The sequence below is a fragment of the Amborella trichopoda genome, chromosome 1 (genome assembly GCF_054954075.1).
Source record: "Amborella trichopoda isolate Santa Cruz 75 chromosome 1, AtrichopodaSantaCruz75HAP2 v2.0, whole genome shotgun sequence".
NCBI lineage: Eukaryota > Viridiplantae > Streptophyta > Magnoliopsida > Amborellales > Amborellaceae > Amborella > Amborella trichopoda.
This window is the reverse complement of record NC_142336.1, coordinates 18,081,197-18,098,696: the sequence shown is the minus strand read 5'-3', so window position 1 is coordinate 18,098,696 and position 17,500 is coordinate 18,081,197.

Genomic DNA, 17,500 nt, shown 5'->3' with positions numbered 1-17,500 from the left:
CGAGCCGCCCCTCCCCGAGTCCCGTCGTCCGTCCACCCGCGACCCGCTATGACCCATCTCAGCACCCCGTGGCCGGACCGGGAGCCGCAAAACGGCCATAAAAAAACCGCGCGCGCACACGCGCGCGCGCACGCACGCGACGCGCAAAGCGCACACGGCACACGGCACTTAGGCACTTAGGCACGACGCACGCACGCGCGCACCGCGGTGGGTTCACCGAGCTCGAGTCTGCCCACAACCCGCAGTCCACCGCGGGGACCTCGACCCACACGGCGCGGGTGCGCCATGCTCGGGCTAGCCGGAGGCACTCGCGGCACGGTGGGACTCGACGCCCAACCCGATGCCCGCCGACCATGGTGCGTGGGTCTTCCTAGCTCGGGCATCCCGCCGAGGCCCCATGCCTTCGGCCTTGCGTGTGGTGATGCACCCAGGCAGGCATCGCGGTGCAACCAGGTGGTGGGGGTAGTGCACGGGGGGACCGTATGCCAGTTCTGCCCCATCAGGTGCCACCCAGGAAATTCTCGTGTTTTAAGCCTTAAAACATACTTGAGGGGGATGGGGAGGCCCCCTCAAGTTGCCTTCGATGGACCCGTCTCGAGCCGCCCCTCCCCGAGTCCCGTCGTCCGTCCACCCGCGACCCACTCGGGCTAGCCGGAGGCACTCGCGGCACGGTGGGACTCGACGCCCAACTCGATTCCCCTTCAGACATACCGCGTGGGTCTGCCCTAGCACACCCCGGTGCCCCTTCAGGCATACTACGTGGGTCTGCCCAGCCAGTCAGGCTGTACTCCTTCGCGACGCCTTTTGCCTTGACAATCACCTCGGTGCCCAACTTGCAAACTACGTGGGTGTGTCTTGATGGGGCAACCCGTAAGCCTCCGCGGCACCGTGTGCCTAGGCGCTCACCGCGGAGCCCTCAACCCATACGGTAATGTTGCGCCCTTCCTCAGCAGACTTGTGGTCCCTCGATGCGTTTCGCCGAGGCAAACAGCTTAGTGCTCACCACGCATACTGCATGGGTGTGCCTTGCCTCGACTGACTTGTATGTCGTGGACGCATTGTGCCCAGGCGCTCGGCTTAGTGCTCACCACCCATACTGCGCGGGTGTTCTCATCTCGGGCAACCTGGAGGCCATTGTTGCGTTGTGCCTAGGCACACACCTTGGTGCACGTATGGCATATTGCTTGGGTGTGCCTAGCTCGGCGACTGACAGGCCCTCGCGATGCCGTGTACCTAGGTGCACACCTCGGTGTCCACCAGGCAAACTGTGCTGGTGTACCTTGCTCGGGCTACGCTTATGCCATCGTTGCACCATGTGCCTAGGTGCACACCATGGAGCCCTCAACCCATGCTACGTGGTTTTGCCTAGCTCGTTCATCCCACCGGCCCTGGAGCCTCCTTGCCTTCAACCTTGCGTGTGGTGGTGATGCACTCCAAGATGCAACATTGTGCACTGAGGTGGTTTGGGTCGTGTTGAGGCCAAATATATGCTAGTTTGACCCCCAACAGGTGTCACTCAGGAATGTCTGTTGTTTTAAGCCATGAAACATAATTGGGAAGGGTGGGAAACAGGTTGGGACGAGGCTGAGGTATGTGATTTGTGCTAGGCATGCTGCCTAGATGTGCTCTGTTAAGTCGCACAGCTCGTCGCCACGTGCATAGGAGCACACCTCGCTGCCCACCTGGCAAACTGCGTGGTTGTGCCTTGTTCGGGCAACCTGCAAGCCATCACGTCGCCGTGTGCCTAGGCGCACACGATGAAGAGCTCAACCCAAACTACGTAAGGTTGCCTTGTTCGGGCCGACCTATGGACCCTAGATGCGCTGTTCCATGACGCACACCTCAGTGCCCACCTGGCATACCTCGCCGGTGTTCTCAGCTCAGGCAACCCGTTGGCCTTCATCCCACCGAGAGCCTAGGTACACACCTCGGTGACCACCAGGCAAACTGCGTGGGTGTGCCTAGCCAGTCAGCCCGTACTCCTTCGCGATGCCTTTTGCCTAGCGGCACACCTTGGTGCCCTTCAGGCAAACTGCGTGGGTGTGCCTTGATGGGGCAACCCGTATGCCTCCGTGGCACGGAAGGCAAACTGCGTGGGTGTGCCTTGATGGGGCAACCCGTATGCCTCCGTGGCACCTTGTGCCTAAGCACACACCGCGGATCCCTCAACCCATACTGCAATGTTGTGCCTTACGTCAGTAGACTTGTGGTCCCTCGTTGCGTTGCGCCGAGGCAAACAGCTTAGTGCTCACCACGCATACTGCATGGGTGTGCATTGCCTCGGCTGACTTGTATGCCGTGGACGCATTGTGCCCAGGCGCTGTGCGTAGTGCTCACCACCCATGCCGATTGGGTGTTCTCATCTCGGGCAACCTGGAGCCCATTGTTGCGTTCTGCCTAGCGACACACCATAGTGCACACATGGCATACTGCTTGGGTGTGCTTAGCTCGGCGACCGGCAGGCCCTCCCGACGTCGTGTACCTAGGTTCACACCTCGGTGTCCACCAGGCAAACTGTGCAGGTCTGCCTTGCTCGGGCTACTCGAATGCCATCTTGGCACCGTGTGCCTAGGTGCACACCATGGAGCTTTCAACCCATCTTGCGTGGGTTTGCCTAGCTCGTTCGTCCCACCTGCCCTCTAGGCTCCCTGCCTTCAACCTTGCGTGTGGTGGTGATGCACTCCAGGATGCAACATTGTGCACTGAGGTGGCTTGGGTCGTGTTGAGGCCAAATGTATGCTAGTTTGACCCCCACCAGAAGTCACTCAGGAATGTCTGGTGTTTTAAGCTATGAAACATAATTGGGAAGGGTGGGCAACAGGTTGGGACGAGGCTGAGGTATGTGATTTAAGCTAGGCGTGCTGCCAATGCGTGGGTGTGTCCTTCTCTTGCTTACCTGTGGACCCTCGATGCGCTCTGTCAAGTCGCACAGCTCGTCGCCACGTGCATAAGAGCACACCTCGCTGCCCCCCTGGCAAACTGCGTGGTTGTGCCTTGCTCGGGCAAACCTCAAGCCATCACGTCGCCGTGTGCCTAGGCACACACGATGAAGCCCTCAACCTAAACTTCGTGGGGTTGCCTTGTTCGGGCTGACCTATGGACCCTAGATGCGCTGTTCCATGACGCACACCTCAGTGCCCACCTGGCATACCTCGCGGGTGTTTTCAGCTCAGGCAACCCGTTGGCCTTCATCCCACCGAGGGCCTAGGCACACACCTCGGTGACCACCAGGCATACTGAGTGGGTGTGCCTGGCCGGTCAGCCCGTACTCCTTCGCGATGCCTTTTGCCTTGGCGCACACCTTGGTGCCCACCTGGCGAACTGCGTGGGTGAGCCTTGCTGGGGCAACCCGTATGCCTCCGCGGCACCCTGTGCCTAGGCACACACCACGGATCCCTCAACCCATACTGCAATGTTGTGCCTCACGTCAGCAGACTTGTGGTCCCTCGATGCGTTGCGCCAAGGCAAACAGCTTAGTGCTCACCACGCATACTGCCTGGGTGTGCCTTGCCTCGGCTGACTTGTATGCCGGGTACGCATTGTGCCCAGGCGCTCGGCTCGGTGCTCACCACCCATACCGAGCGGGTGTTCTCATCTCGGGCAACCTGGAGCCCATCGTTGCGTTGTGCCTAGCCACACACCTTAGTGCACACATGGCATACTGCTTGGGTGTGCTTAGCTCGGCGACCGGCAGGCCCTCTCGATGCCGTGTACCTAGGTGCACACCTCGGTGTCCACCAGGCAAACTGTGCAGGTGTGCCTTGCTCGGGCTACGCGAATGCCATCTTGGCACCGTGTGCCTAGGTGCACACCATGGAGCTTTCAACCCATCTTGCGTGGGTTTGCCTAGCTCGTTCGTCCCACCTGCCCTCTAGGCTCCCTGCCTTCAACCTTGCGTGTGGTGGTGATGCACTCCAGGATGCAACATTGTGCACTGAGGTGGCTTGGGTCGTGTTGAGGCCAAATGTATGCTAGTTTGACCCCCACCAGAAGTCACTCAGGAATGTCTGGTGTTTTAAGCTATGAAACATAATTGGGAAGGGTGGGCAACAGGTTGGGACGAGGCTGAGGTATGTGATTTGAGCTAGGCGTGCTGCCAATGCGTGGGTGTGTCCTTCTCTGGCTTACCTGTGGACCCTCGATGCGCTCTGTCAAGTCGCACAGCTCGTCCCCACGTGCATAAGAGCACACCTCGCTGGCCCCCTGGCAAACTGCGTGGTTGTGCCTTGCTCGGGCAAACTTCAAGCCATCACGTCGCCGTGTGCCTAGGCACACACGATGAAGCCCCCAACCTAAACTTCGTGGGGTTGCCTTGTTCGGGCTGACCTATGGACCCTAGATGCGCTGTTCCATGACGCACACCTCAGTGCCCACCTGGCATACCTCGCGGGTGTTTTCAGCTCAGGCAACCCGTTGGCCTTCATCCCACCGAGGGCCTAGGCACACACCTCGGTGACCACCAGGCATACTGAGTGGGTGTGCCTGGCCGGTCAGCCCGTACTCCTTCGCGATGCCTTTTGCCTTGGCGCACACCTTGGTGCCCACCTGGCGAACTGCGTGGGTGAGCCTTGCTGGGGCAACCCGTATGCCTCCGCGGCACCCTGTGCCTAGGCACACACCACGGATCCCTCAACCCATACTGCAATGTTGTGCCTCACGTCAGCAGACTTGTGGTCCCTCGATGCGTTGCGCCAAGGCAAACAGCTTAGTGCTCACCACGCCTACTGCCTGGGTGTGCCTTGCCTCGGCTGACTTGTATGCCGGGTACGCATTGTGCCCAGGCGCTCGGCTCGGTGCTCACCACCCATACCGAGCGGGTGTTCTCATCTCGGGCAACCTGGAGCCCATCGTTGCGTTGTGCCTAGCCACACACCTTAGTGCACACATGGCATACTGCTTGGGTGTGCTTAGCTCGGCGACCGGCAGGCCCTCTCGATGCCGTGTACCTAGGTGCACACCTCGGTGTCCACCAGGCAAACTGTGCAGGTGTGCCTTGCTCGGGCTACGCGAATGCCATCTTGGCACCGTGTGCCTAGGTGCACACCATGGAGCTTTCAACCCATCTTGCGTGGGTTTGCCTAGCTCGTTCGTCCCACCTGCCCTCTAGGCTCCCTGCCTTCAACCTTGCGTGTGGTGGTGATGCACTCCAGGATGCAACATTGTGCACTGAGGTGGCTTGGGTCGTGTTGAGGCCAAATGTATGCTAGTTTGACCCCCACCAGAAGTCACTCAGGAATGTCTGGTGTTTTAAGCTATGAAACATAATTGGGAAGGGTGGGCAACAGGTTGGGACGAGGCTGAGGTATGTGATTTGAGCTAGGCGTGCTGCCAATGCGTGGGTGTGTCCTTCTCTGGCTTACCTGTGGACCCTCGATGCGCTCTGTCAAGTCGCACAGCTCGTCCCCACGTGCATAAGAGCACACCTCGCTGCCCCCCTGGCAAACTGCGTGGTTGTGCCTTGCTCGGGCAAACTTCAAGCCATCACGTCGCCGTGTGCCTAGGCACACACGATGAAGCCCCCAACCTAAACTTCGTGGGGTTGCCTTGTTCGGGCTGACCTATGGACCCTAGATGCGCTGTTCCATGACGCACACCTCAGTGCCCACCTGGCATACCTCGCGGGTGTTTTCAGCTCAGGCAACCCGTTGGCCTTCATCCCACCGAGGGCCTAGGCACACACCTCGGTGACCACCAGGCATACTGAGTGGGTGTGCCTGGCCGGTCAGCCCGTACTCCTTCGCGATGCCTTTTGCCTTGGCGCACACCTTGGTGCCCACCTGGCGAACTGCGTGGGTGAGCCTTGCTGGGGCAACCCGTATGCCTCCGCGGCACCCTGTGCCTAGGCACACACCACGGATCCCTCAACCCATACTGCAATGTTGTGCCTCACGTCAGCAGACTTGTGGTCCCTCGATGCGTTGCGCCAAGGCAAACAGCTTAGTGCTCACCACGCCTACTGCCTGGGTGTGCCTTGCCTCGGCTGACTTGTATGCCGGGTACGCATTGTGCCCAGGCGCTCGGCTCGGTGCTCACCACCCATACCGAGCGGGTGTTCTCATCTCGGGCAACCTGGAGCCCATCGTTGCGTTGTGCCTAGCCACACACCTTAGTGCACACATGGCATACTGCTTGGGTGTGCTTAGCTCGGCGACCGGCAGGCCCTCTCGATGCCGTGTACCTAGGTGCACACCTCGGTGTCCACCAGGCAAACTGTGCAGGTGTGCCTTGCTCGGGCTACGCGAATGCCATCTTGGCACCGTGTGCCTAGGTGCACACCATGGAGCTTTCAACCCATCTTGCGTGGGTTTGCCTAGCTCGTTCGTCCCACCTGCCCTCTAGGCTCCCTGCCTTCAACCTTGCGTGTGGTGGTGATGCACTCCAGGATGCAACATTGTGCACTGAGGTGGCTTGGGTCGTGTTGAGGCCAAATGTATGCTAGTTTGACCCCCACCAGAAGTCACTCAGGAATGTCTGGTGTTTTAAGCTATGAAACATAATTGGGAAGGGTGGGCAACAGGTTGGGACGAGGCTGAGGTATGTGATTTGAGCTAGGCGTGCTGCCAATGCGTGGGTGTGTCCTTCTCTGGCTTACCTGTGGACCCTCGATGCGCTCTGTCAAGTCGCACAGCTCGTCCCCACGTGCATAAGAGCACACCTCGCTGCCCCCCTGGCAAACTGCGTGGTTGTGCCTTGCTCGGGCAAACTTCAAGCCATCACGTCGCCGTGTGCCTAGGCACACACGATGAAGCCCCCAACCTAAACTTCGTGGGGTTGCCTTGTTCGGGCTGACCTATGGACCCTAGATGCGCTGTTCCATGACGCACACCTCAGTGCCCACCTGGCATACCTCGCGGGTGTTTTCAGCTCAGGCAACCCGTTGGCCTTCATCCCACCGAGGGCCTAGGCACACACCTCGGTGACCACCAGGCATACTGAGTGGGTGTGCCTGGCCGGTCAGCCCGTACTCCTTCGCGATGCCTTTTGCCTTGGCGCACACCTTGGTGCCCACCTGGCGAACTGCGTGGGTGAGCCTTGCTGGGGCAACCCGTATGCCTCCGCGGCACCCTGTGCCTAGGCACACACCACGGATCCCTCAACCCATACTGCAATGTTGTGCCTCACGTCAGCAGACTTGTGGTCCCTCGATGCGTTGCGCCAAGGCAAACAGCTTAGTGCTCACCACGCATACTGCCTGGGTGTGCCTTGCCTCGGCTGACTTGTATGCCGGGTACGCATTGTGCCCAGGCGCTCGGCTCGGTGCTCACCACCCATACCGAGCGGGTGTTCTCATCTCGGGCAACCTGGAGCCCATCGTTGCGTTGTGCCTAGCCACACACCTTAGTGCACACATGGCATACTGCTTGGGTGTGCTTAGCTCGGCGACCGGCAGGCCCTCTCGATGCCGTGTACCTAGGTGCACACCTCGGTGTCCACCAGGCAAACTGTGCAGGTGTGCCTTGCTCGGGCTACGCGAATGCCATCTTGGCACCGTGTGCCTAGGTGCACACCATGGAGCTTTCAACCCATCTTGCGTGGGTTTGCCTAGCTCGTTCGTCCCACCTGCCCTCTAGGCTCCCTGCCTTCAACCTTGCGTGTGGTGGTGATGCACTCCAGGATGCAACATTGTGCACTGAGGTGGCTTGGGTCTTGTTGAGGCCAAATGTATGCTAGTTTGACCCCCACCAGAAGTCACTCAGGAAAGTCTGGCGTTTTAAGCTATGAAACATAATTGGGAAGGGTGGGCAACAGGTTGGGACGAGGCTGAGGTATGTGATTTGAGCTAGGCGTGCTGCCAATGCGTGGGTGTGTCCTTCTCTGGCTTACCTGTGGACCCTCGATGCGCTCTGTCAAGTCGCACAGCTCGTCCCCACGTGCATAAGAGCACACCTCGCTGCCCCCCTGGCAAACTGCGTGGTTGTGCCTTGCTCGCGCAAACTTCAAGCCATCACGTCGCCGTGTGCCTAGGCACACACGATGAAGCCCCCAACCTAAACTTCGTGGGGTTGCCTTGTTCGGGCTGACCTATGGACCCTAGATGCGCTGTTCCATGACGCACACCTCAGTGCCCACCTGGCATACCTCGCGGGTGTTTTCAGCTCAGGCAACCCGTTGGCCTTCATCCCACCGAGGGCCTAGGCACACACCTCGGTGACCACTAGGCATACTGAGTGGGTGTGCCTGGCCGGTCAGCCCGTACTCCTTCGCGATGCCTATTGCCTTGGCGCACACCTTGGTGCCCACCTGGCGAACTGCGTGGGTGAGCCTTGCTGGGGCAACCCGTATGCCTCCGCGGCACCCTGTGCCTAGGCACACACCACGGATCCCTTAACCCATACTGCAATGTTGTGCCTCACGTCAGCAGACTTGTGGTCCCTCGATGCGTTGCGCCAAGGCAAACAGCTTAGTGCTCACCACGCATACTGCCTGGGTGTGCCTTGCCTCGGCTGACTTGTATGCCGGGTACGCATTGTGCCCAGGCGCTCGGCTCGGTGCTCACCACCCATACCGAGCGGGTGTTCTCATCTCGGGCAACCTGGAGCCCATCGTTGCGTTGTGCCTAGCCACACACCTTAGTGCACACATGGCATACTGCTTGGGTGTGCTTAGCTCGGCGACCGGCAGGCCCTCTCGATGCCGTGTACCTAGGTGCACACCTCGGTGTCCACCAGGCAAACTGTGCAGGTGTGCCTTGCTCGGGCTACGCGAATGCCATCTTGGCACCGTGTGCCTAGGTGCACACCATGGAGCTTTCAACCCATCTTGCGTGGGTTTGCCTAGCTCGTTCGTCCCACCTGCCCTCTAGGCTCCCTGCCTTCAACCTTGCGTGTGGTGGTGATGCACTCCAGGATGCAACATTGTGCACTGAGGTGGCTTGGGTCGTGTTGAGGCCAAATGTATGCTAGTTTGACCCCCACCAGAAGTCACTCAGGAAAGTCTGGTGTTTTAAGCTATGAAACATAATTGGGAAGGGTGGGCAACAGGTTGGGACGAGGCTGAGGTATGTGATTTGAGCTAGGCGTGCTGCCAAAGCGTGGGTCTGGCCCGCTCTGGCTTACCTGTGGACCCTCGATGCGCTCTGTCAAGTCGCACAGCTCGTTGCCCACCTGGCAAACTGCGTGGTTGTGCCTTGCTCGGGCAACCTGCAAGCCATCACGTCGTCGTGTGCCTAGGCGCTCACGATGAAGCCCTCCACCCAAACTTCGTGGGGTTGCCTTGTTCGGGCTGACCTATGGACCCTAGATGCGTTGTTCCATGACGCACACCTCAGTGCCCACCTGGCATACCTCGCGGGTGTTCTCAGCTCAGGCAAACCGTTGGCCTTCATCCCACCGAGGGCCTAAGCACACACCTCGGTGACCACCAGGCACACTGTGTGGGTGTGCCTAGGCGGTCAGCCCGTACTCCTTCGCGATGCCTAGGCGCACACCTTGGTGCCCACCCGGCGAATGGCGTGGGTGTGCCTTGATGGGGCAACCCGTATGCCTTTGCGGCACCTTGTGCCTCGACGCACACCGCGGATCCCTCAACCCACACAGCAATGTTGTGCCTTACGTCAGCAGACTTGTGGTCCTTCGATGCGTTGCGCCGAGGCAAACAGCTTAGTGCTCACCACGCATACTGCATGGGTTTGCCTTGCCTCGGCTGACTCTTATGCCGTGGACGCATTGTGCCCAGGCGCTCGGCTTTAGTGCTCACCACCCATACCGAGCGGGTGTTCTCATCTCGAGCAACCTGGATCCCTTCGTTGCGTTGTGCCTAGCCACACACCTTAGTGCACACATGGCATACTGCTTGGGTGTGCTTAGCTCGGCGACCGGCAGGCCCTCCCGATGCCGTGTACCTAGGTGCACACCTCGGTGTCCACCAGGCAAACTGTGCAGGTGTGCCTTGCTCGGGCTACGCGAATGCCATCTTGGCACCGTGTGCCTAGGTGCACACCATGGAGCCTTCAACCCATGTTGCGTTGGTTTGCCTAGCCCGTTCGTCCCACCCCCCCTCGAGGCTCCCTGCCTTCAACCTTGCTTGTGGTGGTGATGCACTCCAGGATGCAACGTTGTGCACTGAGTTGGCTTGGGTCGTGTTGAGGCCAAACGTATGCTAGTTTGACCCCCAACGGGTGTCACTCAGGAATGTCTGGTGTTTTAAGCCGTGAAACATAATTGGGAAGGGTGGGCAAACAGGTTGGGACGAGGCTGAGGTATGTGATTTGTGCTTGGCGTGCTGCCAAAGCATGGGTGCGGCCTGCTTTGGCTTTACCGTGGACCCACGATGCGCTCTGTCATGTCGCACAGCTCGACGCCACGTGCCTAGGAGCACACCTAGCTGCCCACCAGGCAAACTGCGTGGTTGTGCCTTGCTCGGGGAACCCGCAAGCCATCACGTCGCCGTGTGCCTAGGCGCAATGGACGAAGCCCTCAACCCATACTGCGTGGGGTTGCCTTGTTCGGGCTGACCCGTGGACCCTAGATGCCTTGTTCCATGGCTCACACCTCGGTGCTCTCCTGGCATACCTCGCGGGTGTTCCCAGCTCAGGCAAACCGTTGGCCTTCATCCCACCGAGGGCCTAGGCACACACCACGGTGACCACCAGGCACACTGCGTGGGTGTGCCTAGGCGGTCAGCCCGTACTCCTTCGCGATGCCTAGGCGCACACCTTGGTGCCCACCTGGCGAATGGCGTGGGTGTGCCTTCATGGGGCAACCCGTATGCCTCCGCCGCACCTTGTGCCTCGGCGCACACCGCGGATCCCTCGACCCATACTGCAATGCTGTGCCTCACGTCAGCAGACTTGTGGTCCCTCGATGCGTTGCGCCGAGGCAAACAGCTTAGTGCTCACCACACGTACTGCATGGGTGTGCCTTGCCTCGGCTGACTTGTATGCCGTGGACGCATTGTGCCCAGGCGCTCGGCTCAGTGCTCACCACCCATACCGAGCGGGTGTTCTCATCTCGGGCAACCTGGAGCCCATCGTTCCGTTGTGCCTAGCCACACACCTTAGTCCACACATGGCATACTTGCTTGGGTGTGCTTAGCTCGGCGACCGGCAGGCCCTCTCGATGCCGTGTACCTAGGTGCACACCTCGGTGTACACCAGGCAAACTGTGCAGGTGTGCCTTGCTCTGGCTACGCGAACGCCATCTTGGCACCGTGTGCCTAGGTGCACACCATGGAGCCTTCAACCCATGTTGCGTTGGTTTGCCTAGCCCGTTCGTCCCACCCCCCCTCGAGGCTCCCTGCCTTCAACCTTGCTTGTGGTGGTGATGCACTCCAGGATGCAACGTTGTGCACCGAGTTGGCTTGGGTCGTGTTGAGGCCAAACGTATGCTTGTTTGACCCCCAACGGGTGTCACTCAGGAATGCCTGGTGTTTTAAGCCATGAAACATAATTGGGAAGGGTGGGCAAACAGGTCGGGACGAGGCTGAGGTATGTGATTTGTGCTTGGCGTGCTGCCAAAGCATGGGTGCGGCCTGCTTTGGCTTTACCGTGGACCCACGATGCGCTCCGTCATGTCGCACAGCTCGACGCCACGTGCCTAGGAGCACACCTAGCTGCCCACCAGTCAAACTGCGTGGTTGTGCCTTGCTCGTGCAACCCGCAAGGCATCACGTCGCCGTGTGCCTAGTCGCACACGACGAAGCTCTCAACCCATACTGCGTGGGGTGGCCTTGTTCGGGCTGACCCGTGGACCCTAGATGCCTTGTTCCATGGCTCACACCTCGGTGCTCTCCTGGCATACCTCGCGGGTGTTCCCGGCTCAGGCAAACTGTTGGCCTTCATCCCACCGTGGGTCTAAGCACACACCTCGGTGCCCACCAGGCATACCGCGTGGGTTTTCCCAGCCGGTCAGCCCGTACTATCGCGACGCCTTTTGCCTTTGCGAACACCTCGGTGCCCAATTGGCAAACTTCGTGGGTGTGTCTTGATGGGGCATCCCGTGTGCCTTCGCGGCACCGTGTGCCTTGGCCCACACAGCGGAGCCCTCAACCCATACTGCAATGTTGTGCCTTACCTCAGCAGACTTGTGGTCCCTCGATGCGTTGTGCCGAGGCAAACAGCTTAGTGCTCACAACGCATACTGCGCGGGTGTGCCTTGCCTCGGCTGACTTGTGGACCGTCAACGCGTTGGGCACAAGCGCCGAGCTAAGTGTTCACCACCCATACCGCGCGGGAGTTCTTATCTCGGGCAACCTGGAGCCTATTGTTGCGTTGTGCCTAGCCACACACCATAGTTCACACGTCTTACTGCTTGGGTGTGTTTAGCTCGGCGACCGGCAGGCCCTCTCGATGCCGTGTACCTAGGTGCACACCTCGTTGTCCACCAGGCAAACTGTGCAGGTGTGCCTTGCTCGGGCTACGCGAATGCCATCGTGGCACCGTTTGCCTAGGTGCACACCATGGAGCCTTCAACCCATGTTGCGTGGGTTTGCCTAGCTCGTTCATCCTACCTGCCATCGAGGCTCCCTGCCTTCAACCTTGCGCGTGGTGGTGATGCACTGTATGATGCAATATTGTGCACTGAAGTGGCCTGGGTAGTGATGAGGCCAACTGTATGCCAGTATGACCCCCAACAGGTGTCACTCAGGAATATCTGGTGCTTTAAGCCATGAAACATAATTGGGAAGGGTGGGAAACAGGTTGGGACGAGGCTGAGGTATGTGATTTGTGCTAGGCATGCTGCGAAAGCGTGGTTGTGGCCTGTTTTGGCTTGACCGTGGACCCACGATGCGCTCTGTCATGTCGCACAGCTCGACGCCACGTGCCTAGGAGCACACCTAGCTGCCCACCAGGAAAACTGCGTGGTTGTGCCTTGCTCGGGCAAGCCGCAAGCCATCACGTCGCCGTGTGCCTAGGCTTACACGACGAGGCCCACAACCCGTACTGCGTTGGGTTGCCTTGCTCTGGCCGACCCATGCACCCTAGACGCGCTATGCCGTGGCGCACACCTCGTTGCCCGGGTGGCATACCTCGCGGGTGTTCCCAGCTCAGGCAACCCGTTGGCCTTCATCCCACCGTGGGCGTAGGCACACACCTCGGTGCCCACCATGCATACTGCGTGGGTGTGCCTAGCCGGTCAGCCCGTACTCCTTCGCGATGCCATATGCCTAGGCGCACACCTCGGTGCCCACCTGGCAAACTGCGTGGGTGTGTCTTGATAGGGCAACCCCTACGCCTCCGCGGCACCGTGTGCCTAGGCGCACACCGCGGAGCCCTCAACCCATACTGCAATGTTGTGCCTTACCACGGCAGACTTGTGGTCCCTCGATGCATTGTGTCGAGTCAAACAGCTTATTGATCACCACGCATACTGCACGTGTGTGCCTCGCCTCGGTTGACTTGTGGACCGTCGACGCTTTGTGCCTAGTCGCACAACTTAGTGCTCACCACCCATACCGCGCGGGTGTTCCCTGCTCTGGCAAGCTCGAGCCCATTGTTGCGTTGTGCCTAGCCACACGCCTTGGTGCACACATGTCATACTCCTTGGGTGTGCTTAGCTCGGCGACCGGCAGGTCCTCGCCATGTCGTGTACCTAGGTGCACAGCTCGGTGTCCGGTAAACTGGGCAGGTGCGCCTTACTCGGGCCACGCGTTTGCCATCGTGGCGCCTTGTGCCTAGGTGCACACAATGGAGCCCTCATCCCATGCTGCGTGGGTTTTGCCTAGCTCGTTCATCCCACCGGCCCTCGAGGTTCCTTGCCTTCAACCTTGCGTGTGGTGGTGATGCACTCTAGGATGCAACATTGTTCACTGAAGCGGCTTGGGTCGTGATGTGGCCAAATGTATGCTAGTTTGACCCCCAACAGGTGTCCCTCAGGAATGTCTGGTGTTTTAAGCCATGAAACATTATTGGGAAGGGTGGGAAACGACAGGTTGGGACGAGGCTGAGGTATGTGATTTGCGCTAGGCTTGATGCTAAAGCGTGGGTGTGGCCTGCTCTGGCTTACCCGTGGACCCTCTATGCGCTCTGTCATGTCGCACAGCTCGACCCCAAGTGCCTTAGGAGAAAACCTCGCTGCCCACCAGGCAAACTGCGTGGTTGTGCCTTTCTCGGGCAACCCGCAAGCCATCACGTCGCCGTGTGCCTAGGCGTACACGACGAAGCCCTCAACCCATACTGCGTTGGGTTGCCTTGCTCTGGCCGACCCATGCACCCTAGACGCGCTATTCCATGGCGCACACCTCGGTGCCCACGTGGCATACCTCGCGGGTGTTCCCAGCGCAGGCAACCCGTTGGCCTTCATCCCACCTCGGGCCTAGGCACCCACCTCGGTTCCGACCAGGCATACTGCGTGGGTGTGCCTAGCGGGTCAGCCCGTACTCCTTCGCGACGCCCTTTGCCTAGGCGCACACCTCGGTGCCCACCTGGCAAACTGCGCGGGTGTGTCTTGATAGGGCGACCCGTACGCCTCCGCGGCACCGTGTGCCTATGCGCACACCGCGGAGCCCTCAACCCATACTGCAATGTTGTGCCTTACCTCGGCAGATTTGTGGTCCCTCCATGCATTGTGCCGAGGCAAACAGCTTATTGCTCACCACGCATACTGCACGTGTGTGCCTCGCCTCGGCTGACTTGTGGACCGTCGACCCATTTTGCCTAGGCGCACATGTTAGTGCTCACCACCCATACCGCGCGGGTGTTCCCAGCTCCGGCAACCTGGAGCCCATTGTTGCGTTGTGCATAGGCACACCGCTTGGTGCACACATGGCATACTGCTTGGGTGTGCCTTGCTCGGCGCCCGATAGGCCCTCGCGATGCCGTGTACTTAGGTGCACACCTCCGTGCCCACCAGGCAAACTGTGCTGTTGTGCCTTGCTCGGGCTACGAGTAGAGGCCAACGTGGCACAGTGTGCCCAGGTGCACACCATGGAGCCCTCAACCCATGCTGCGTGGGTTTGCCTTGCTCATTCATCCCACCGGCCCTCGAGGGTTCCCTGCCTTCAACCTTGAGTGTGGTGGTGATGCACCCTAGGATGCAACATTATGCACTGAAGTGGCTGGGGTCGTGATGAGGCCAAATGTATGCCAGTTTGACCCCCAACAGGTATTGCTCAGGAATGTCCGGTGTTTTAAGCCATGAAACATAATTGGGAAGGGTGGGCAACAGGTTGGGACGAGGCTGAGTTATGTGATTTGTGTTAGGCGTGCTGCCAAAGCGTGGTTGTGGGCTGCTCTGGCTTACCCGTGGACCCTCGATGCGCTCAGTCAAGTCGCACAGCTCGACGCCACGTGCCTAGGAGCACACCTCGCTACCCACCAGGCAAACTGCGTGGTTTGGCCTTGCTCGGGCAACCCGCAAGCCATCACGTCGCCGTGGTGCCTAGGCGCACACGACGAAGCTCTCAACCCATACTGCGTGGGGTTGCCTTGCTCGGGCTGACCCGTGGACCCTAGATGCGCTGTTCCAAGGCGCACACCTCGGTGCCCACCTGGCATTCCTCGTGGGTGTTCCCAGCTCAGGCAACCCGTTGGCCTTCATCCCACCGTGGGCCTAGGCACGCACCTCGGTGCCCACCAGGCATACTGCGTGGGTGTGCCTAGCCGGTCAGCCCGTTCTCCTTCGCGACCCCGTTTGCCTAGGCGCATACCTCGGTGTCCACCTTGCAAACTGCGTGGGTGTGACTTGATGGGGCAACCCTCACGCCTCCGCGGCGCCGTGGTCCTAGGCGCACACCGCGGAGCCCTCATCCCATACTCCAATGGTTTTCCTTACCTCGGCTGACTTGTGGTCCCTCGATGCGTTGTGCCGAGGCACATAACTTAGTGCTCACGACGCATACTGCACGGGTGTGCCTCGTCTCGGCGTACTTGTGGACCGTTGATGCATTGTGCCTAGGCGCACAGCTTAATGCTCGCCACCCATACCGCGCGGGTGTTCCCAGCTCGGGCAACTTGGAGGCCCTTGTTTCGTTGTGCCTAGGCACCCACCTGCGAGCACACCAGGCGTACATTTTGGGTGTCCCTATCTCGGCGACCGGCAGGGCTTCACGATGCCGTGTACCTAGGTGCACACCTCGGCGTCCACCAGCAAAACTGTGCGGGTTTGCCTTGCTCGGGCTACGCGTAGGCCAACGTGGCACCGTGTGCCTAGGTGCACACAATGGGGCCCTCAACATATGCTGCGTGGGTTTGCATTGCTCGTTCATCCCGCCGGCCCTCGAGGCTCCTTGCCTTCAACCTTTCGTGTGGTGGTGAGGCACCCAAGGATGCAACATTGTGCATTTAGGTGGTATGGGTCGTGATGAGGCCAGATGTGGGTTAGTTTGACACCCAACAGGTGTCACTCAGGAATGTCAGGTGTTTTAAGCCATGAAACATAATTGGGAAGGTTGGGCACCAGGTTGGGACGAGGCTGAGGTACGTGATTTGGGTAAGGCGTCATGCCAACGCGTCGGTGTGGGCCTGCTTTGGCTGACCCGTAGACCATCGATGTGTTCTGCCTAGTCGCACACCTCGGTGCTCGCCACCCATGCCACGTGGTTGTGCCAAGCTCGTTCAACCCGTTGGCACTCACAGCGAGGTGCCTAGGCGCGCTACTCGTTTCCCTCCAGGCTCATACTGCTTGGTTGTGCTTTTCCTGGGATGACTCGTGGACACTCCATGCGCTGTGCTTAGGCGCACACCTCTGTGCTCACCACTCAGCCGTCAACCCTTTCAGCGTGGGTGTGCCTACCCTTACTGCGTGGGTGCTTCCAGCTCGTTCAGCTCTGTAGGCACTCGTGGCGCTGTGCCTAGTTAGCCAGATAGGTGCTCACCTGGCATACTGCTTGGGTCTGCCTTTCTCGCCCACCAGTGGGCTCTCGTGACGCCGTGTGCCCAGGGGCCCTCGATCCATGGTGCGTTGGTGTGCTCTGCTCGGGCATCTCACCGGCCCTCGAGCCCCGCTGCTTTCAATCGTGCGTGTGGTGATGCGTCGTGCCTTGACGCGCACCCGGTTGCCCCCTACCCAAGACGTGTGCGTAATGCCCCGGGCACTCGCGACACCGTGCGTAGACGCGTACCTCGGTGCCCACCATCCACGCCACACATTGCACCGTGGTGTGCTCCGGGCCGTCCCATCCCACCTCGCCAGCTATTCCGATGCACTAGGACGACGCGCCCAGACCGTCTTATGGGCCAGGACGGGCAGTGCAGGAGCTTGAGTTCCAATGCTCCACCGTGTGTTTGCCCCCGGAAAGCTGATTTGGGCGCGCACGTCGTTGTGCACTGGGCATGGTGGTGTGGTGGGATGGGTTTGCCCCTTAGGAAAACATTTGTGTGCTAGTTTCGGTGGAATGGCGGCCACTCTTGAATTTCTCATGTTTTAAGCTATCAAACATACTTGGGGAGAGTCGGAACCAGGTAAACGTATGCGTCTCCCTCCCTCCCCTTGAACGCATGCAAACAATTGTAGGGAATGAAGGTCGACCTCCATGTGGATCCGATCTGCGAGGCAGCAGGATGACGGTGTGCTTCCGGGTGCGGCTAGGGAAGCTATCTCGACTGCTGTACATCCGCGTCTTA